The sequence below is a fragment of the Pelophylax lessonae genome (assembly GCF_965119305.1).
Source record: "Pelophylax lessonae genome assembly, chromosome: 4".
Taxonomy (NCBI): domain Eukaryota; kingdom Metazoa; phylum Chordata; class Amphibia; order Anura; family Ranidae; genus Pelophylax; species Pelophylax lessonae.
Genome location: NC_138771.1, coordinates 527,331,929 through 527,353,252, shown reverse-complemented (window position 1 = coordinate 527,353,252; position 21,324 = coordinate 527,331,929). Strand labels below are relative to the sequence as shown.

Sequence of the window (21,324 nt, the reverse complement as noted above, 5' to 3'; positions counted from 1 at the left end):
GTGCCCCCACACCAAGAAGCTTGCTATGGGGGCACCCAAGCCGAGCCACAGCTCCCTGTGTCCATTCAGACACAGATCCTTGCCCGGCACTGCCCCGTTTCTCTCCTCATTGGCTGACTGACTTTGATTGACAGCAGTAGGAGTCTATGGCGCCACACTGCTGTCTCAGCCAATGAGGAGGGAAGTCACGGCCGTCCGAGACACTCCTGCAAAATCTCTGGATCTAGATGGACCTCAGGTAAGTCTTTGAGGGGCTGAGGGGGGCTTCTGCACACAGAAGGCTTTTTATCTTAAATCATAGAATGCATTTTAATAAAAAAACCTTCTGCCTTTGCAACCACTTTAATTCTTCGTGGCATTGATTCAACAAGGTGTTGGAAACATTCCTCAGAGATTTTGGTCCATATTGACATGATAGCATCACGCAGTTGCTGCAGATTTGTTGGCTGCACATCCATGATGTGAATCCCCCATTCCACCACATCCCAAAGGTGCTCTATTAGATTGGAGATCTGGGGACTGTGGAGGCCATTGGAGTACAGTGACCTCATTGTCATGTTCAAGAAACCAGTGGTGAGATGATTGGAGCTTTGTGACATGGGGCATTATCCTGTTGGAAGTAGCCATCAGAAGATGGGAACGCTGTAGTCATAAAGGTATAGGTGTGGTCAGGAGCAATACTCAGGTACTCAGGTAGGCGGTGGTGTTTAAATGATGTTCAATGGGTACTAAGGGGCCCAAAGTGTGCCAAGAAAATATCCCCCACACCATTACACCACCAGCCTGAACCGTTATCACAAGGCTGGATGGATCCATGCTTTCATCTTGTTTACAATGAATTCTGATGGTTTTCCAATCTTCTATTGCCCAATTTTGGTGAGCCTGTGCAATTTATAGCCTCAGTTTCCTGTTCTTAACTGACAGGAGTGGCAACCAGTTTGGTCTTCTGCTGCTATCACCCATCTGCTTCAAGGTTCAGTGTGTTGTGCCTTCAGAGATGGTATTCTGCATACCTTGGTTGTAAAGATTGGTTATTTGAGTTACTGTTGCCTTTCTATCATCTTGAACCAGTGTTTCCATTCTCCTATGACCTCAACTAGGCTTTTCCCTCTACACAAGTGCTGCTCACTGAATATTTTCTCTTTTTCAAACCATTCTCTGTAAACCCTAGAGATGGTTGTACATGAAATACCCAATAGATCAGCATTTATTGAAAAACTCAGACCAGCCTATCTGGCACCAACAAACATGCCATGCTAAAATTCACTTAAATCCCCTTTATTCCCCATTCTGATGCTCCGTTTGAACTTCAGCAAGTTGTCTTCACCACGTCTAGATGCCTAAATGTATTGAGTTGCTGCCATGTGATTGGCTGATTAGCAGTTTGTGTTACCAAGCAATTGAACAGGTTTACCTAATAAAGTGGCTAGTGAGTATATATTTGCATGAAAGTCTCTGTTTAAAAGGTTTATTCTAAAAATGAATACATTTATTCATTTTAGAAATGTTTTAAAATACATTTTTTAAAAGTGTAAATTGAGATAACACAAATAGCATAAAAAGGCTAAACAAATATTTTATTCATACGGGTTGAAAATATCAAATGTATACATTAAAAAGCACTTGCTACAGCACATGTCAAGAATAAACTTGTGATATAACATTACATATCTCCCCATATACAGGTGTCCAATTACCACCACTGTTACCTTTTATTGCCAAGTATTCAGATTACTCAACAGAAATACAGTTAATATCCTATGCTATCAGTTAACCATAGTAAATAGTGGAAAAATAATTATCCCTCGACGCGTTTCACACTATTATGCTTCCCTAGGAGATATGGGATAAATATCAGAAGTAACAAACCAGATGTCTGAAAGATGAAATACTGTAGCTGTCAGGTAAAAAATCACCCCAAGGGGGAGGATCGTAAAGGATATATAATCAAGGCAACCAAGAAACACGTACTCACTGTCATATTCATACATATCTTTCCTTCCTGGATCTGTGAATTTTTAGACTCTAATAATTACTGGAATCCCAGGGATATGTATAGTATTTCATCCCTGAAAAATTCTAATAGACGTCAGATCACATAGGTAAATTATGTAGATCTTAAACTGTATGCTACCCCAACAAATGTCTGTGTTACCATGTATTTTTATTAAAAAGTATCCAGCCCACTTTGCATTCATTCCTTTGTGTGAAATACGTAGTAAACCTGCTTTCCTATTTCATATTGACCATGCCAAGCATAGAAGCACATCCATCCCAGCATGGTCAGTTTCTACTTTGGATTCTACTTTGGAGCACAGCCTGCCTGTACTCCAGTGGTCAGACTTATGCTGACATGACCGCTGCACAGCTACTCACTGGGTAGATCAGCGCACTGCTGCTTCTCTGCCTCCTTTTGACAACCCCCCCCAGTTTCAACCCCCAGCTCTCCAAACCCCTTTATGCAGCTGAGAACAGAGGTTATGTGATCATTTATAAAAAATGAAGTTCACATGTCCATGGAGTCTAAATGTCCACTCTAAGAGAGGTCACATTTTGCTATCATGTCCTTGCAAAGCACAAGCTTGGTCTTGCACCATAATGGAGCATCTTATCAATAGAAATACGTTGTCCTGGATGGCAGACTAGAAAGAGGGAAGACCCTAAAAGGACTTGAACAGGAGTCTGAGTACCCTCATTATGTGGATGGATGCACTTGGGTAGGGTGTTTCCTGAAGAAACAGTTTGCGAAACATGTTGAAGCCTCAGCTCACCTGTTGTCATGTGAAGACGCCTATACCCTACAGTCAAGAAAAGATTTGTAACACATATACTGATAATTTAATGAACATTAAAGTGTTTGTTAACCTAAAAAAAAAGAAAAAAAAAATTTGGATCCTGTTCCACTAAAGCATTTTATACAGCACAGTGCTTGCGCTGTCTTTTGGCCCCCTGTATCACCTGTAATACCTGGCTGATCCTGCCTGGCTATACCCTCCCCCCTGTAAACTGACCACAGTGTATCATGGCTGGTGAGCCCTGACACTGTGGTCAGTGTACGTTCTCCGTCATCCACAGTCCTGCTCTCTGCTCTCCTCTGTCCTCCTCCCCCCTCCATCCCTGCCTGTCAGCTCATACCAGTGCTGCCCCCTCCCCTCTTGCTGGTATCATAACTTATTGTTGTTACTACTATCCCCCCATTATAATAAATGCTGTGCCCCACTGTAGGTGTTTTCTAAAAAATCCGCCGATAGATACCTTATTTTATTGTGCCGTTCCGCCGTCCCTCTCCTCTCCTCCTCCCGCCTGATGTCAGAAAGGGATTCTTAGCCCCATCCGCTTTGCTGTCAGACCTTAAGAGGAGAGAGATGGCCAGCCATGCGACTGCTGATAGGCGCTATAAAATATATATTTTGGGCGGATTTTTTAGAAAACACATACAGTGGGGCACAGCATTTATTATAACAGAGGGGATTGTAGTAAGAACAATAAGTTATAATACCAGCAGGAGGGGAGGCTGACAGGCAGGGAGGGAGGGGTAGTAAAGGTTCTGTAAAATCCGGTATAGGGTTGATATACAGTAGGTGCAGTCTAGGTTTGGAATAAGAGCTTTATAGAGTGCGGTATGGGTGCTGTATGGATTGGATATATTTGGTGTCCTGCCCTGAGCAGCTCAGTCCCTGCCAGCAGTATCAGCAATGGGCAATAGCCCTCTCATTAGTCCCTGAAATACCGATCACTATAGAAGTGGAGACCACTTGGTCTCCTCCGAAAAGCCTCTGGTGATCAGTGGTAGGAAACAGAGGGTGAGTGGACACTCAAGTGTCCAGTGCAGGTACAAAGATGTGGGCAGTGCTGAGATGCACCTGAGTGTCCTCATTCCTAGATCTCTGCTGGCATGGTCTCCCACTAGCAGGTGAATATTCAGACAAAAGTGCTCTCTCTCTAACTCCCTAGGTGCCAAGAAGAAGAACTTTCCATGGCAGTTTAATCAAAATAATCTCTCCCCGCCTCCTGATGCACAGTGCCCGTTGGGATCTGTAGTGTAACCATTATAGCATAGTCATTATGTCTGCTGTCTCAAACTACAACTCCCAGCATTCTAAGCGCTCTGCATAGAAGTCAATGGGCTTGCTTGGCTTTAGCTCTCCCCCCATTGGTCAGAGAAGGATGGTGCAGCATAACATCAGTATCTCAGTAGAGGGAGAGAAGAATAAAGGGCAATACTTCCATCTCCATATTGCTGTAGGCCAGCATCTGGCTACATATATTAGCCTCCATATTTAGTTTTAATAAGTTGAGTAGGCTGGCTCTCAGGGTGGTGGGACACAGATAAGAACCCCCCATCTGACATCCGCTACTCTGTCATTTGCCTGTCTTGATGCTGATAACATGCAATGTCCCCCAGCTTCAGAGATGTTATTCATAAACCTTATGCACACTCAGTGGCAGGGAACGACATGCGTTATCACCATTCAGTCAGGCAGCGGAAATGGCAGAAACTATCAGACCAGTGGGGGCCTCTCAGCTCCAACTCCCAGCTCTGAGAGTTATCCTCAGACAAACAATACAATAGAAAGTATACATCTTACATAAGTAATACTGTACATTCAATAGCTTTAAGACTTAAAGTATAGACAAAACGTTTTTTTCATTTTGAATAAAGCAAGTGAGCGTTAAGACCCCGGTCAGATTTTTTTTTTGCCATCTGTGTCACATTGGGGAGATTTCCCTTCACTTCCTGTTCCATAGCCAAACAGGAAGTGAGAGGAAATCCCTGCAAATTAAGGAAATTCCTGGGGAAACCCCAGGTCACCAGAAGTAATGTCACCATTAGAAGATTATACCCTTATTGCCTTTCTGGGGACAACCCAAAAACTGGGATTTTTTACTTTAACATTCAATGATAATGGTAAACAGGATGAATAGAGAGGGGGAATCTCTTTAACGGGGGCATAGACAGCAATAAAAACTGTCAAGCCTTCTTTTCCCTCTCCATTCTATTCAAAGCTAAAAAAAAAAAAAGTTTTACCTTTATTTATACTTTATTGTTCAAATTATTCCTGTAAATGGTTATTATAATTATAATAATAAAAATATATATATCTATTTGGGATGCTGCATAAGTAAAAATTGAACATGCCATTCCTGGTCAGAAACAGATCAATGTGCAAATCATAAATGTCTGTATTACAAAATTGACTGAACTGAGTTACTAATCATTTGTTAGCACATCTTTAAAATCTTTATACAGCCTCTCCCCCCCCCCCCAATATGTATAAGTGGAAACGTATTGCTTTTGGTTTTAAACTACTACACTGTCTGTAATCTTCCTCTGCTAGAAATGACTCTGAGATAGCTGAGATGAGATGGATGTGACCATTATCGGGGGAAAACAACCTTGCATTATATACAGACTAGTCTTTTGTTTTAGGATGTGCTGGAGTCACATATAATGTTTTCCAATCATGCTTAATAAGGAAATTTTGAAATCAGAGGGACAGCAATGAAATAATAATTTGTTTCATCATTTTATTTTTCCACAAAGTATCACAACAATCTTGAATCTTATCTACCACTTATTTTACTTGTATAATTTTTTCCAAAAAGAGCTTTTTATTCGTATTTTAAGGCTTGGCTGATGTACACTGAGTGGCCAGCAGGTAGCGCCCTTCAGCATGACATTTTCCCTGCTGGACATTCAGCTTTCATGGATGAAGAGTGAATCGGTAGAAAGTGGAAAAACAAAACTTCTTTCTACATTATTATTATTATATTATTATACAGGATTTATATAGCGCCAACAGTTTGCGCATCGCTTTACAATGTGAGGGAAGACAATACAGTTACAATACAGTTCAAAACAGGAGGGACTAGAGGGCCCTGCTCGTTAGAGCTTACAATCTAGAAGTACAGTGGTATATCATAGTATATTAAGGGGAAACTCCATCTTTGTGGGAAAAAAAGCAAACACAAAAAAAATGATCTAGCGTTTACAACTGCGACAAAAGTCATATTGTAATTGAATGTTTTTAAAAATTACCTTTCCTTTTACATCTGCAGCTTTCTGTAATTTTCTGTAAAATGCAATGCAACACAGGAATCTGGAGCCATTCTGTACACAGATGGTGTACAGAATGTCCCCCCCCCCCCCCAGAAATATAATTACCTGCATGTTTGTTTGGCTTACTGATTTTCTGCACTAAGACTGCTCAAGTCATGTTTTGGGCATTCCCTGCAACAAAAATGTCATTTTTGGAGAGATACTCCCAAAAAGAAATCAGGTCTAAAGGGTAGATTCAGAACCTGCCGATTTCCTCATTAGAACCTTGCAAGTGCAGCAGCTGATTGATAATTATAAAATCCCTCCCATTTACATTCAACATTGCATATGGACACAGATAAACAAAAGGTAAGAATCTGCAACAACGTTTGCTAAAATCCTTGCAATGTACAGAGATCACCCAGAGGGCAATATTTTTTTTTCTCAACAAAAGTGGAGTTACTCTTTAAAGTATGCCGAAACCCAAAATATCAGCAAGCATCGTAGCAACCAATGGGTTGGTAAAAGGCACTCAGTTACCATAATGTAGTAGCACACCTACAAAGTTGGCTACACTCAGACCACAACCTGAAATGGCGCGGATTCCTTTTGGTAAGCACGCTCTGTGATGTCAGCCAATATGGCATCCCAGAGTACAAAACTAGCAAATGTTTGTAGTTATAGGAAGAAACCTGAGAAATGTCATATTCCCTAAAAAAATATTACATTGGAGGACACAGGCAATTACTGAATTAGGAGACAAAATCTTTATTATATATATATATGGCTTCACGTTCCCTCCCTCTGTTCTCTATCCGTCTCCTTTTCCCCATTCTCTGTCTGTCCGGCTTTCCATTCGCTCTAGCTCCTTCTCCTCCCTGCCTTTTTTTTTTTCTCTCTTCCTCTCCTAGCTTTCTCTTTCTTTATTTCTCTATGTACCTTTTCACTCTCTTTTTTTTTTTATACCTCTTTCTCTGCCCCCTCGTTCTCTCTCTTCCCTCCTCTCTTTACAACCCCTTTTCTCTCTCCCCCCTTACTCCTCTTTTACTCTCTACCCCCTTTCTATTTTTCTCTCCCACCCACTCTTTCCTCTCCTCCTTTCTCCCTCTTTTTTTTGCACCCCCCCTTTCTCTCCCCACTTTAGCTCTCTCCTCTCCCCCCCTTCTTTCACTCCCCTCTCTATTTACTCTCCCCCCCCTCTCTCTCTCTGCCCCCCATCTCATGTCTCCCCCCCTCAACTCTCCCTCCCCCTTCTTTCTCCTTTCTCTGTCTCTCCCCCTCCCATTCCCCCCTCTCACTTTCTCTCTTCCTCCCCTTTTCTCTCTCTCTTTTCTCTATTTCCCCCCTCTCACCTTCTCTGTCTCTCACTGTAATCTTTTTTTCTCCCTCTTTTTGTCTCTCTTTTTATTTTTTTCTCTCTTTCTTTCGTCTCGCTCTCTCTCTCTTTTTTTTTTTTATTTATTTATTTCAGGTACTTATATAGTGCCGTCAATTTATGCAGCACATTACATATACCGTATATTGTACATTTACATCAGTCTTTCTTTCTTTTTTTTTCTCTTTCTTTCTTTCTTTCTTTCTTTCTTTCTTTCTTTCTCTCTGTCATTGTTATTAAATTGGCATATTTTACTTTTACTTCTTGTGGATGGGAGCTTATCTATTTATTTATCTACTAATCTATCCAGCGTATCTATCTATCTTCATGTAGGCAGTGTATCTATAGATAGGTGGATAGATAGATAGATAGATAGATAGATAGATAGATAGATAGATAGATAGATAGATAGATAGATAGATAGATAGATAGATAGATAGATAGATAGGTAGGTAGGTAGATAGATAGATAGATAGATAGATAGATAGATAGATAGATAGATAGATAGATAGATAGATAGATAGATAGATAGATAGATAGATAGATAGATAGATAGATAGATAGATAGATAGATAGATAGATAGATAGATAGATAGATAGATAGATAGATAGATAGATAGATAGATAGATAGATAGGCTCTTGGTTATAAGAAGAACAAGTAACATCAAAAGGGAAACACAAAGAGAAACAAAAGACAATGTATATTGGGAGAGGTGTGTTGGGAGGTGCAGGCACAGTGCTGGATCTCTGGATGAAACTAGAACACAAGTCGGCTGGTGATGTTCAGAAGGTGCCTCTGGCAGCAGTCTTGTGTCTAATCAGAGGATGCCATGTTCTGTTATAAAACACTGCCTACATGTACACTACATAGTGCTCAGAAATATCTATCTATCTATCTATCTATCTATCTATCTATCTATCTATCTATCTATCTATCTATCTATCTATCTATCTATCTATCTATCTATCTATCTATCTATCTATCTATCTATCTATCTATCCCTTTATTTCTTTTGATAATCCAACTTTCAGAAAGGAACACAATGAAATCTTTCTGATAGTTTCTGAGGTCTTAAATGAAAATGGAGGAGATGAAACCCGCTGGTCCCCACCCAGAAGGAGAAATATTTTCCTTTAGATGGAATGTTTTGTATTGTATGCACAGTATTTGTTTACTAAGTTCCAGGAAAATAAAAAAAAAAAAAATAAAAAAAAAAATTGGAAACTATTTGTTAATTCTTGTTTAATATTATTTCTACATAACATAATATTCATTTTTTCCAGCCAGGAGGTTGACTAATGTACATGTTTCCTAGGCTAACCTTAAAGGAGAACTCCAACCAAAAGTAACAATATTGAAATGGACAACCCATAAAAGATAAAATAAAATATACAGTTTTTGCTGCACTTCAGTACCAAGATGTCCTTGCAGTACTTTTTTTCTTCCACTAGATGTCCTCGGTCTAATGTCCAGCATCATTTAACCCTCTTCCTCTGATCCCAGGTCATCCTGGACCAGCCTGTGATTGGACAGTGAAAGGAGAAACAGCGCAGTGATGAGCTCATCACTGTCACTCAGTTTTCCACTTCTATTAGCTTCTTGTCAGCAAATGAACAGATTGGCTGCTTGTGCTGCTTCTCTCTCTTCCAGTCTAAGCTCTGATATACTGGGACCGAAAGAGACTGATACTGAATCAAATGCATGTAGTTACATTGCTTATATTTAAAAATACGTTCAATGGTGTATTAATAACTACAGAAATGGATTCATTTATGTCTTTTATAAATGTCTAGAGTTCAACTTTAACTGCTTTACTGTGCAGCTCTATCCTGTTTGCCACAAAGTCCTGCACTTTGAGATACATCATAAATTCTAGGCACAATTCACTAAGCTATAATGATCGTTATTTGCAATAGCAACATTTCATTTAAGGAATACAAGCATAATATGGCTGAAAATACCCACCATTATGGTATATAACTGGGAGTTTATTTAAAAATTAAATTGGCTGGAGGAATGTCACACACATTTGTGCAGGCTACATGAATTTTGACTTTCATTTCCATAATAGATTCTATCCTATGATCATCAGCTCCATCTAGTGGCTAATATGCATTATAGTTTTCTGAGATTCCTCAGTGAGAAATTATACCACTTTTTGGCCACTAGATGGAGCTAACAATCATAGGAATTAATCTATTACAGAAATTACAGACAAAAGTTGTGCATCCTGCACAAATGTGTGTGACATTCATCTAACAAATGTTTTAAATTTGTTTACATTTATATTCAATACAACTTAGTGAATTAAAGCCGAGTTCCAGCCTGTATTAAAAATAAAAAATAAAAGTCAGCAGCTACAAATACTGTAGCTGCTGACTTTTAATATAAGGACACTTACCTGTCCAGGTATACCACGATGTCCGCACCCCTAGCCATTCCTCCCATCAGCTGCGGGGGTAGGTGCTGGCATCCTTACGATGGGGAAACAGAAAGTGAAGTCTTGCGGCTTCACAGCCTGCTTCCTACTGTGCATGAGCGAGTCGTGCTGCGCATTCTGAATGGTCCTGAATTCTTCTGGGACCTGTGTGTGTCTCCCAGAAGGCAGCGAGGGGAAGGAGGAGGGGCTGTAAATGACGTAGGTCACCGCAGCAACCTTACACGGAAGTGGGAGCGGGTACTTCTTTTGCCAGGGAGCCAAATGTGGCACCGGGGTGGGGGGGGGGGTGCAGATAAGCGGAGGTTCCACTTTTGGATTGAACTCCGCTTTACTACATGTTACATGCTACATGTTATTTGTCATAACTACAGACGTTATACTGTATGCCAGTTATTATGTAACCAGGCTCCTGTAAAATAATTAATAAGGTTGGGCAAAACTGTTGGAAAGTATATTTAGGCTCGGCTTCCCTGTAATCATAAAAAGGAGTAACACCGCTCAGGTGGGTCTGTATCCACAGTCCATGGTGGTTGCTGAACCCCGGCTCACCACCGCAAACAAAGTATATGAAGGAATTGGTTTGTGACACCTTGACTCTGATTACATCCCCTTCCTGACTTTTCTACCCCAGTATACTCATATACAGTATATAAAATAGAAACTTAAACAGACCCTGGCACTGGACCATTCATTCCAAAAACAATTTCCCCATAAGATTATATGTACATTTAACTTATGTTAGGCACGTTTTTACCTATAAATCCTCAATATGTAGACATCCAGAAAGGGTAGGAGCTGGGCAGCATAGACAGAAATTAGGAGAGGAGTATGACAGGCAAGAAAGGAGGGGGCTGTGTTAAGGGACCGACTCTTCTGTAGTAGTCAAGTCAAGTCAAGTTCATAGACACATTGCAAGTGGATAAAACATTATTTATGGCAAGGAAAAACAGTGGAAGAACTTAAAATACTTACCTTTTCTGTGCATTTACCTGCAGAATTTGGTGTCATGGTTAGCTATCCAAAACCCTGGTCCCCTGAACGTCACTCACCTATTCCCTGCCTGGCAGGGCATTCTATAATTTGTAGCTGCTCAACAAATGGTTGATCACAGGGAATATGAAGGAATTGGTCGCATGCCAACAGGAAACTTAAAAGAGAAGTTCTTTATTCGTGCATACACAGGTACAAGGTACAGCAGAATGAAAATGGTAGACGCGTTTCACCATGCTTGTTCACTAGTAGTGAACAAGCACGTTGAATTTGTGTGAAACGCGTCTACCATTTCCATTCTGCTCTATCTTGTACCTGTATATGCACGAATAAAAGACTTTTTCTCTTTTAAGTTTCCTGTTGGCATGCGACCAATTCCTTCATATTCCCTGTGATCAACCATTTGTTGAGCAGCTACAAATTATAGAATGCCCTGCCAGGCAGGGAATAGGTGAGTGACGTTCAGGAGGCCAGGGTTTTGGATAGCTAACCATGACACCAAATTCTGCAGGTAAATGCACAGAAAAGGTAAGTATTTTTAAGTTCTTCCACTGTTTTTCCTTGCCATAAATAATGTTTTATCCACTTGCAATGTGTCTATGAACTTGCTAGTAGACTTTTCTACAGAAGAGTCTGTCCCTTAACACAGCCCCCTCCTTTCTTGCCTGTCATACTCCTCTCCTAATTTCTGTCTATGCTGCCCAGCTCCTACCCTTTTTTGGATGTCTACATATTGAGGCTTTTATAGGTAAAAAATGCCTAATTTAAGTTAAATGTACATAAAATCTTATGGGAAAATTATTTTTGGAATGAATGGTCCAGTGCCAGGGTCTGTTTAAGTTTTTATTTTATATATTGTATATGAGTTTACTGGGGTAGAGAAGTCAGGAAGGGGGTGTAATCAGAGTAAAGGTGTCACAAACTAATATTTCTTGAGTTCCTGAATGTTTTCCATTTTTACATGTTTACTGAAATTTTCAATTTTCAAATAAAGAAAAGTTACAGTTTACTTTTGCAATGTTACAATGCTTATGTAGCAACAATAAAGAGAAACAAAAATAATTAGTATAAGAGCCGGTTCACATAGAGGCGACACGACTCCTTACTACTTCGGGGGCGACTTGTGCATAACCGTGCACCACGACTTCGGAGCGACTTGCAGGGACTTCACATAATGGAAGTCTATGCAAGTCGCTCCTAGGTCGCCCCAAAATAGTACAGGACCCTTTTTCTAAGTCAGAGCGACTTGTGTCGCTCCTATTAGAACGGGTCCTGTAGCGGTCAATGGACCGCGAGGTAGCGCGACTTGTCAGGCTGACAAGTCGCCTGACAAGTCGCGCTAGTGTGAATGGGCTCTAGAAGTAATATATGGTTAAGAGAAAAGATTAGGGCTGGTTCACAGCAGAATGCGATACGGGAAAGGCATGTCCTGTGCACATTTCCTGCATCACAGGCCAATGTTCTGTCTTTGTTATCTGCATGCGGATGCCAATGTATTTTTATGGGCACGCTAAACACAGATCTCAAACACAAAGCGTATGTGGGCACCAAATCGCATGGTACCGCAGAATGCTTTGGTGCAGTGGATTTTTAAAAGTTGCGCAAGCACTACTTTTCCTGCGATTCCACTGCAGTTTGCAGCCCTTTCAAAATGAATGCACTGTCAAAACGCACGGCATGGGAATGTGCAGAAATCGCATGGGAACACAAGGGTTTTAGCCTGCACATTCCTGAGGGATCCCAGTGTGAACTGGCCCTTGGGGGGGGAAAAAGGGGGAAAAGATCAAACAGGTAGGAACACCCAAAAAAATATTTCTAATTTGCTTTTAACTCATGAACTGATTACGGCAGAAGAGCAGAAATGCTGAGAGCGAGGGAGAGATAGAGAAGCCAGTAAGTGACTCAGACCACTGGGCACCTCCTATAACTGAAATATATACCTTTGACTTTTATGGCCCCCCCTAATATGCAGACCTGCACATCCATCCTGATCAGACATACTGTAGAGTGCAAGGCAAGAGGGCTGGCAGGTCAGGCATGTTACTTGTCATTCTTTAGAAACTGGGTACCTGTAGGCTATATAACTCCTAGATCCCCAACACTCCCGATCCCATCCAGCACACTTCCCTGTTTTTCTTTCTAATGGCAACATTAGAATTTCCATTAAGCCCCCTCTGCTCAGGGAGCGAGTTGACCAGAGCATTGTTGAGGGGTCAGAACGCTGGGGAGCTGGGCTTCTACATTGTGATAGCTATGGCCTGATTCTCTTGTGGTCCAATGAGGCTGAATGCTCTACCGAGTAGGACACATGTTCTGGGCCCTACTATGCTTTAAGGCACAGGTGTCAAACACAAGGCCCACGGGCCGAATGCGGCCCCCCAGGCCATTTCATGTGGCCCTCGCACCTCTCCTGCAGCTGCGACACCACCCTTGTCTCTGCCCCCACCTTCTGTAGTCGGCAGCAGAGAGAACAGAACTCCTTTGCCAGATCCTGCACTCCCCTGTGCTGCTGCAGAAAGGTTCATCTTTGCCCACTCCCCTTCTCAGCAGTCTGCAGCAGAGAGGAGGGCAGAACTCCTGCAGATCCTGCACCTCTCTATGAAGCCGCAACACCACCTTGCCTTTGCCTCCCCTGGTCTCAGCATTCAGCAGACTCTGGAGGCTGACTCCAGCCCTCCTCTGGTTCTCCTCCAGACCCAGCACTTCTTCCCAAATCCACCCGTATCTTCTTCCTTGCAGCAGCACAAGGTAAAGGGTGCGTTGTGATGTAAGGAAGGGTGGGTGACTTGAGTTCTGATGGTGGGGGGGTTCTTGAAATCCCGTGTAAGGGGGGTGGGGTGCTCTGGACATCTAATCCTACAGATATAACTGGCCCTTCGAGGGCAACCATAATTCTGATGCGGCCCGCAATGAAATTTAGTTTGACACCCCTGCTTTAAGGGATGAGTGCCAGGAGCATAGATAGAGCATTCAGCCTTGTCCAGTTACAGCAGCCTTTCTCAACCTTTTCAACACAGAGGAACCCTAGAAAAAAATTTCCAGTCTTGGGTATTCCCTGCTAAAAATTTAAAATCTACAACTCATGACACATTAGTGTGACAGTCAGTGGGAAGAATGCTCCTTACTCTTGTCATCATTGGGAAGAATTACCCCCTTACAGATAGCTAAAAGGAACAATGGTGTCATTGGAAACTTATCTGAGAGGAAGACATTGCCCATTGCTCAAAGAACCCCTGGCAACCTCAGGAGGAACCCTGGTTGAGAAGCCCTGAGTTACAGTGTATTTCAGCCTGCCATAGACTTTGACAGGCTGTAGACAGCGGCGGTGGGCACTGCACCTGTGCCTCCAGGGTACACTAAAACTCCAGGATTGCACACTCAGGGGCTGGATGTCCCCTGTGTAAGGGAGCCTAAGATGGATATAAATCTGTCACAACACTGTCAGAACTGTTGTAATCATCTCTCATGTGAAGCGATGGAGTTTCAGTGCCGGTTCACACTGGGGCGACCTGTGAGGCGACCTGGTCGCCTCACAGGTCGCCGCAGGTTGCCTCCCATAGGGAAGCTGCGGACCCGTTCTAATAGGAGCGACACAAGTCGCTCCGACCTAGAAAAAGGGTCCGGAGCTTCTTTGGGGCGACCAGGAGGCGACCGCCATAGACTTCAATGTTATGAAGTCTGTGGCGGCCGCTCCGAGGTCGCAGCGCGCTGCTCGCACCGCGATCTCGGAGGTCGCCCCTGCAAGTAGCGTCACGGTAATGTGAACCGGCGCTTAGAGGCACGAAAGCTATTTGGAGAAGTTTGGAGTGTAAAGAAAATGTATCAATTATCAGTACCAGAGGAACTTTCCTACAAATGTTGTCGCTGAATTGCCCCAAAATTGTGACACAATAAATACATGTGCAATACAATCAATGATTTGCTCCAACATAGAAGAGTTTTTGTTTAGCTCCACTTCTCTTATCACTGATACAGCAGATTTTATTGATGAATCTGTTACAATAATAGCATCACCCAGTTAAAGTGCGGTAAAAAAGAACTATGTTGTCACACACATCAGTACTAACAATAAAAAAGTCCCCAGGTTTTAATGAATTTGGCTGAAGGCTTCCCACCACATTCATACCACCAGAAATATTGTGCGAATGCCTTACTGAATCGCCCAAACAGTATCTTGCTTGCACTTGTTGCAAAGGAAAAGCAGACAAACCAGTAATGCTTAATGGTCACATTTTCATGCATTTTACAGACACCTACAATGACCATACAAGCAGAGAAAAAAATTTTTTTTTTTTTTTTTTCCTTTTTACTTTTTTTTTTTATAGTCTTACTCAGACATTTATATAATTATGATGTACAGTAGAAAACAGCAAGAACTTAACCAGAGGAAATAAGATATTTTTTTCTCCAATTCTGTCTGAAATATACAGTAAATGAATCGCCAAGATAAACTGATCAATATACAACAGTGCTAAAAAGGAGGATGCAGGGATGGGGAAGGAAGAGGGACACATAAGAACTAAGTGCTGCTTTTGTCTTTACAGTACACATACACGTGCGTTCAGCTGATATGAGCGTGCAGGTCTATGCCATGATTATTGGATGAACTCAGTGGACATCGTATTTGTTTTTTTCAACTGAACTATGTACCTGTACAGCGAGTAAATTCTTCAAATGCTCTTTATCTAGTTATCTAGATTTCTAAGTGATACCCTGAATAGTTTACAAAGGACAAGGGCTGGGAAGCAAATTGATGATGTGAGGGTACATACCTCATGCCTCAGATCCCTATTACCAACAATTTGAGATGTAAAAAAAGGATGCCCAAAGCATGCAGGCAAAGCACACACCCCTGCCACACCTTCAGCCCCGTGATCAGCAAAGAATTTAGTACTCAAAAAATGATTGGTTAAACAAATTCTCTTTTTCACACCTACTTTTCCTTTATAATGGCATCTCAAAGCAGCAACTGCAAAGATAGTTTTGGTAGTTAAATAATCTATTTTTATAGAAGTCAAGCCAAAAAGAAAAACAACTAAGACTACATGCATGCGGGACGCCTAACTGCTGTGCGTGCGATCCCTGCGTTTTAGGGTGCTGCCCGCAACCTGCAGAGGCTGCCTGGTTCCAGGGCCAACAAGACAGATATTCACACGTTGTGATACTCCTAATACGGAACGGTTACTCCCTTTTCACAGTATATGACCCTCTGTCATCATATTTTCCTATTTTCTACAGGTTGATAACAATTATCCACACAATACAAGTGAGGTCTTATTTTGGAGTGGTCTTTGCTGAGCTACTTTTGATCATCGTGGTGCCCCGGTGGTCCTCCAGGGCAGCTACTATACTTTTCTTCTAAATTTGCCTTCAACTGGCTCACTGGAACTGGGCATTCCTTTTAACGGTAATATTTACCGCTTTTTAAACGACAGATCGTTCCAAATCTCCTGTGAGGACTTCTAGGGCACATTAAGTGTTTTGGAACTCTGGTTGACCCCTGAAGAAGGGTTTTTGACACCCAAAACGCGTAGGGTCTTTTTTCCGGTTCAATCCACCATGTGCACCTGAGCGTCTTCAGTGTGGACTGGTATATGATCTGTCATTGCATGCAATTTTTATGTGCCCCCCCCCCCCCATGTTAATGTTATTATTTCTGTATGTAATTTGTATAATAATTTTTGTTTTTGCTATTCGTTTAATAAAATTGACTATTTTAACCTTGATATACAGTGTCTAGTGGCATTCATAGTCCCACACCATTGGGGATTCTTTCTTGTATACATATTGATTGGGATGATGGCCACTAGCACTGGGTAGTGCCACTAGCACTGGGTACTAGGTGTCTCCTCTGCCAAAGTCGATAAGAGGCTGAAATATGCTGCGATTTGGCGCTGAATGCTATACCAAACAGTAAACAAGTTTAGGGCCCTATGTATTCAAGAACAATGCATGGTATTCTGCTTTTTAGACATTGCTCCCTGAACGCATAGGGCCCTAAAAATCGCATTCAACCCTATCCAGCCGCAGCATGTTGCAACTTGCCATAGACTTTGATGGACTGCAAGGAGCATGGCTGGGTGCTGCACCTGTGCTTCCCGGGAGCACTGAACTGATGGGATTGCACATGCAGATAGATTTCTCATTCCTCCATCAATGTGGAGCTTTACTATAGATATGTCTTATAGGTGGTGTGCTGGTACAGCATGCTGGGATTTGTAGTTTCTCAACAGATTGCATAATTCAAAGTCTAATAACATGCTGACTCCCGTTCTTTATGCACATCTTGCTAAGTTAAGTAGGGCATGATGAACCTTGTGGCTTCTCCGCAGGTGCAGTTGTGTGGCTCCCATTTCTCCATTAACCTGGAGCCTGCACACAGATGGTGGTTAATGTGTGACATACTGGAGCTGTTAAGGTGTGCTGAGACTTATAGTCCACCGTCCAAAGCCAATAAATTGCTAATACTCTGGCTGTCTTTAGCCTGTCATCCTAATAGCACAAGTATGCTTCCTAGATATAATAGATAAAAGACATGGGATGACATGAATGATCTGACTTGTAGTTCACAAAGAGTTCAAGTGCATCGAGTTACCTAAAGCTGAACGCACATGTTACAAACTGTTCTGATCCTTTGGATTTAGCAGCATCTGTGTAATGCAAGGGCCTGTCTGACTATATGCAAATTCAATGGGTTGTTTAGGCAGGCCCTCGTATTTTACAGATTTGGTAAATCTAAATGAGATTGTACAGAGACTGTGCCATCGGATAGCAATAGGCACGGCCAGCTTTAAGGAAATTGTACTATATTGTGCAGCAGAAACAATGCACATCCCATTCCTGGTTGAGTCTCAGACTTAAATATAGATAACAGCCATGAATTATAACTTTTTGAGATAGGCAAAGGACACCACCTTGGTACACCCCAATCACAGGGCCATAATTCCATAAACCCACTGGAGCTCTTTCTGCCACTACTTTACCTTAATGCTAACATTTACTAAATGACTGGCATTGTAAAACTGAAAGCTGGGTGAGAAGTATAGAGAACTAGAAATCCTTTTGACAGGTAGAAAGTACATTTTAAAAGGGATAGCCATGGAGGCAGGAGTGACAGAGAATATTCCAAAAGAGAGACTGTCCTTAAAATCGTGAACACTGGAAGCTCTGCCATATACTGGGTAATATAAGAACAGGAAAATGTAAAATAAATGCAAATCTATGTAGTTATTATGGATATGGAAGCTTTCAGGTTGAGCCATTGATCCATCGGTTAGACCTGACCCATTGTCTATGTGTATCACCCCCACCTTTTTAAGTCCCGGTGCTAATGTGACCCTTTTGTGGAAGGTCTACTTCTGATGTACCATTGTGTTCTAAGCTTCATTAAACCCAGCAGAACCAGTGGCAAGTTTGACAAATTTACAATGCCAAAAATGGAAAATCATATTTGAGGTTCTGGATAACAGATGGGTACAAGTACAGTGGTGGCATGTTAAGACTTGTAGTCTTTTGACAAACACAGGCTTAAAGTAATCTCCTGCTTATCCGATATCCAGCAGATCAGTCCAGGACTGCACTGGTTATAGGTGTCTGATGTGATGCACTATAAGGACCATGGCATGCTGTGACCTATAGTTTTTTATGGTTGCATGAATCTCTGACACGCCCTTCAACCCCTTTTTCTCAATTCACTACCTGTAGAATAAACTGTAATGGGTCCCACTAGATGTTCTGTATAGCACAAAGCGGTGGCCATGATGTGACCTGTAGTTCCTCAACACATGGTTGTAATAAACAGTCGAAATTATTTTCCTGGAGACACCAGTTCAAACCTGTAGAAAAAACTGTATAGGTTCTACTAGATGCTCTATAAAGCATAATGTAGTGGTCATGCTGTGACTTGTAGTTCCTCAGGACATTGAGGCTTTATGGTTGCAATAAACAGTTATAGTCCAACTCCTATTCCTGGGGATACCAAATCAAACCTGTAGAATAAACTGCATAGGTCCTAATAGATGCTTTATAAGGCATAATGTAGCAGCCATGCTGTGACTTGTGGTTCTTCAGCACATTAAAGATTTATGGTTGCAATAGACAGATAAAGTCCATATTCTATTCCTGGAGAAACCAGATCAAACATGTATAATAAACTGTATGGGTCCTACGAGATGCTATATAAAGCATAAGGTAGTGGCCAGGCTGTGACTTGTAGTTCCTCAGCACATTGAGGATTTAAAACAATAAACAGTAAATAAAGCAATAAACAGTTGAAGTCAAAATCCTATTCCAGAGACACCAGATCAAACCTGTAGAATAAACTGTATAGGTCCTAATAGATACTATATAAAGCATAAGGTAACAGCCATGCTGTGACTTGTAGTTCCTCAGCACATTGAGGATTTAGGGTTGCAATAAACAGTTAAAGTCACAATCAAATCCTCTTACTAGAGACATCAGATCAAACCTGTAGAATAAACTATATAGGTCCTACTAGATACTCTATAAAGCATAAGGTAACAGCCATGCTGTGACTTGTAGTTCCTCAGCACATTGAGCATTTATGGTTGCAATAAACAGTTAAAGCCAAAATCAAATCCTCTAACTAGAGACATCAGATTAAAATCTGTAGAATAAACTGTATAGGCCCTACTAGATACTCTATAAAGCATAAGGTAACAGCCATGCTGTGACTTGTAGTTCCTCAGCACATTGAGGATTTAGGGTTGCAATAAACAGTTAAAGTCACAATCAAATCCTCTAACTAGAGACATCAGATTAAAATCTGTAGAATAAACTGTATAGGCCCTACTAGATACTCTATAAAGCATAAGGTAACAGCCATGCTGTGACTTGTAGTTCCTCAGCACATTGAGGATTTAGGGTTGCAATAAACAGTTAAAGTCACAATCAAATCCTCTTACTAGAGACATCAGATCAAACCTGTAGAATAAACTATATAGGTCCTACTAGATACTCTATAAAGCATAAGGTAACAGCCATGCTGTGACTTGTAGTTCCTCAGCACATTGAGCATTTATGGTTGCAATAAACAGTTTTAGTCTAACTCCCATACCTCCAGACACCAAATCAGACCTGTAGCTGTCTGGACACAGATCACAATATTACCTAGGGGGTCCTAATGGCAGAACACAGTGGGACTTGTAGTTCCAAGCAGTGTAAAAAAAAAACGAAATTTCTTATACCCCAACTCCCATTCCTCCATCAGTCTGAACCATATGAAATCATTGCTCTCAACATTTGTAACCCTAATGCTGGTCCTAATCATTTCCAGGGACACTTTCCTGCTGAGAGCCCAAATTCCAGCCACATGTGTATGATACTTGGAAAAAAAAATAGGGACCCTGGAAGATTTTCCAGGGACAAATACTTCCTTCCAAACCCTAGAAATCAGAGATAACAGATAGCACAGATCCAGAAGTGTCAACTCACCTTTGAGCTGGGGAACCCTGACCTGCTAGGCAAAGGCATTCTTGGCCAAATCCAGTATGCCAAGATAGGCTCATGAGCCAAAGCATAGCCAGCGATCAGAAAGGGGTTTATTCCTTCCCATGCCAGGGGTGCCCAGGGGCAGATCTTCCAGTCATCTAATGGGGATCAGAGCAGATGGGTGACTTGGAATGTGCTGTCAGTCTTGTACGATTGTCAGAAGCATTCCAGGAAAGTGAGGATCTCTTCCTCTGGCAGCACAAGTGTTCGGTGTTGGCTGTATTGGAGAATACAAAGTATCCAGCTGTCAGTGGGACTGTCCCCTCTGTCTTCTCATTGTCCCCTCTGTCTTCTCATTGTCCCCTCCGTCCTCTCATTGTCTCCTCCGCTGTGGGTGGATGTGTGTCGGTGTGCTCGGTACTCCTCCCGGATCTCTTCTATTCTCAGCTCATCCACTACCGACAAGCGGAGAGGTCAAGCGGCGCCGTTCTCTCTCTTCTAACGAGCGACTCTCCCGGTGACAGCTCCGATTTGAAGGATCTGGGCAATTACTGAGTCTCTTTAGCTGCCAGATTCCCTCCCAGCCCCCCTCCTAACACACAACTCCCCCTTTTTAAGGAAGCTGCTTTCATTTCCCACATTTCAGGTGGAGCTGCCTCTGCTTTTCTGTCATTTTCTGGCTGTGGGTGACATGGGTACCTCTGGAGGATGCAGGACTTCCAGGACCACCTGTCAATCAATTATCATTAGCTATGGAGAAAGAGCAAGGAGTCTTTTTTTTTTTTTTTTTTTTGGAGTTGGATGGTCAGTCCAGGCAGTATTAATATTTTGTCATGTGCTGGAAATCTCTATTGTGAGATTGATGCCAAAGGAGCTTACCATCTAACACGCGCTGTCAGCTTGGTGTACATCTGTTTAGGACAAGGGGTCCCAAATACTCCTGTGAATACAGTGCTTCCAGAAAGTATTCACAGAATTTCACTTTTTCCACATTTTGTTACGTTACAGCCTTATTACAAAATGGATT

The 21,324-nt window shown here is 41.8% G+C and overlaps 1 protein-coding gene across 2 annotated transcripts in view; it reads right to left on the bottom strand.

Annotated features, from left to right (window-relative positions):
* SHISAL1 (shisa like 1) overlaps window positions 1–20,572 on the bottom strand; it is a gene marked incomplete at its 3' end in the record, with an annotated part of 257,063 nt that extends 236,491 nt beyond the window's left edge. For both annotated transcript variants that reach the window (XM_082253282.1, XM_082253281.1), the window contains exon 1: window positions 20,301–20,572. The remainder of the gene's footprint in view (window positions 1–20,300) is intronic.
* Window positions 20,573–21,324: the final 752 nt, after the last annotated feature.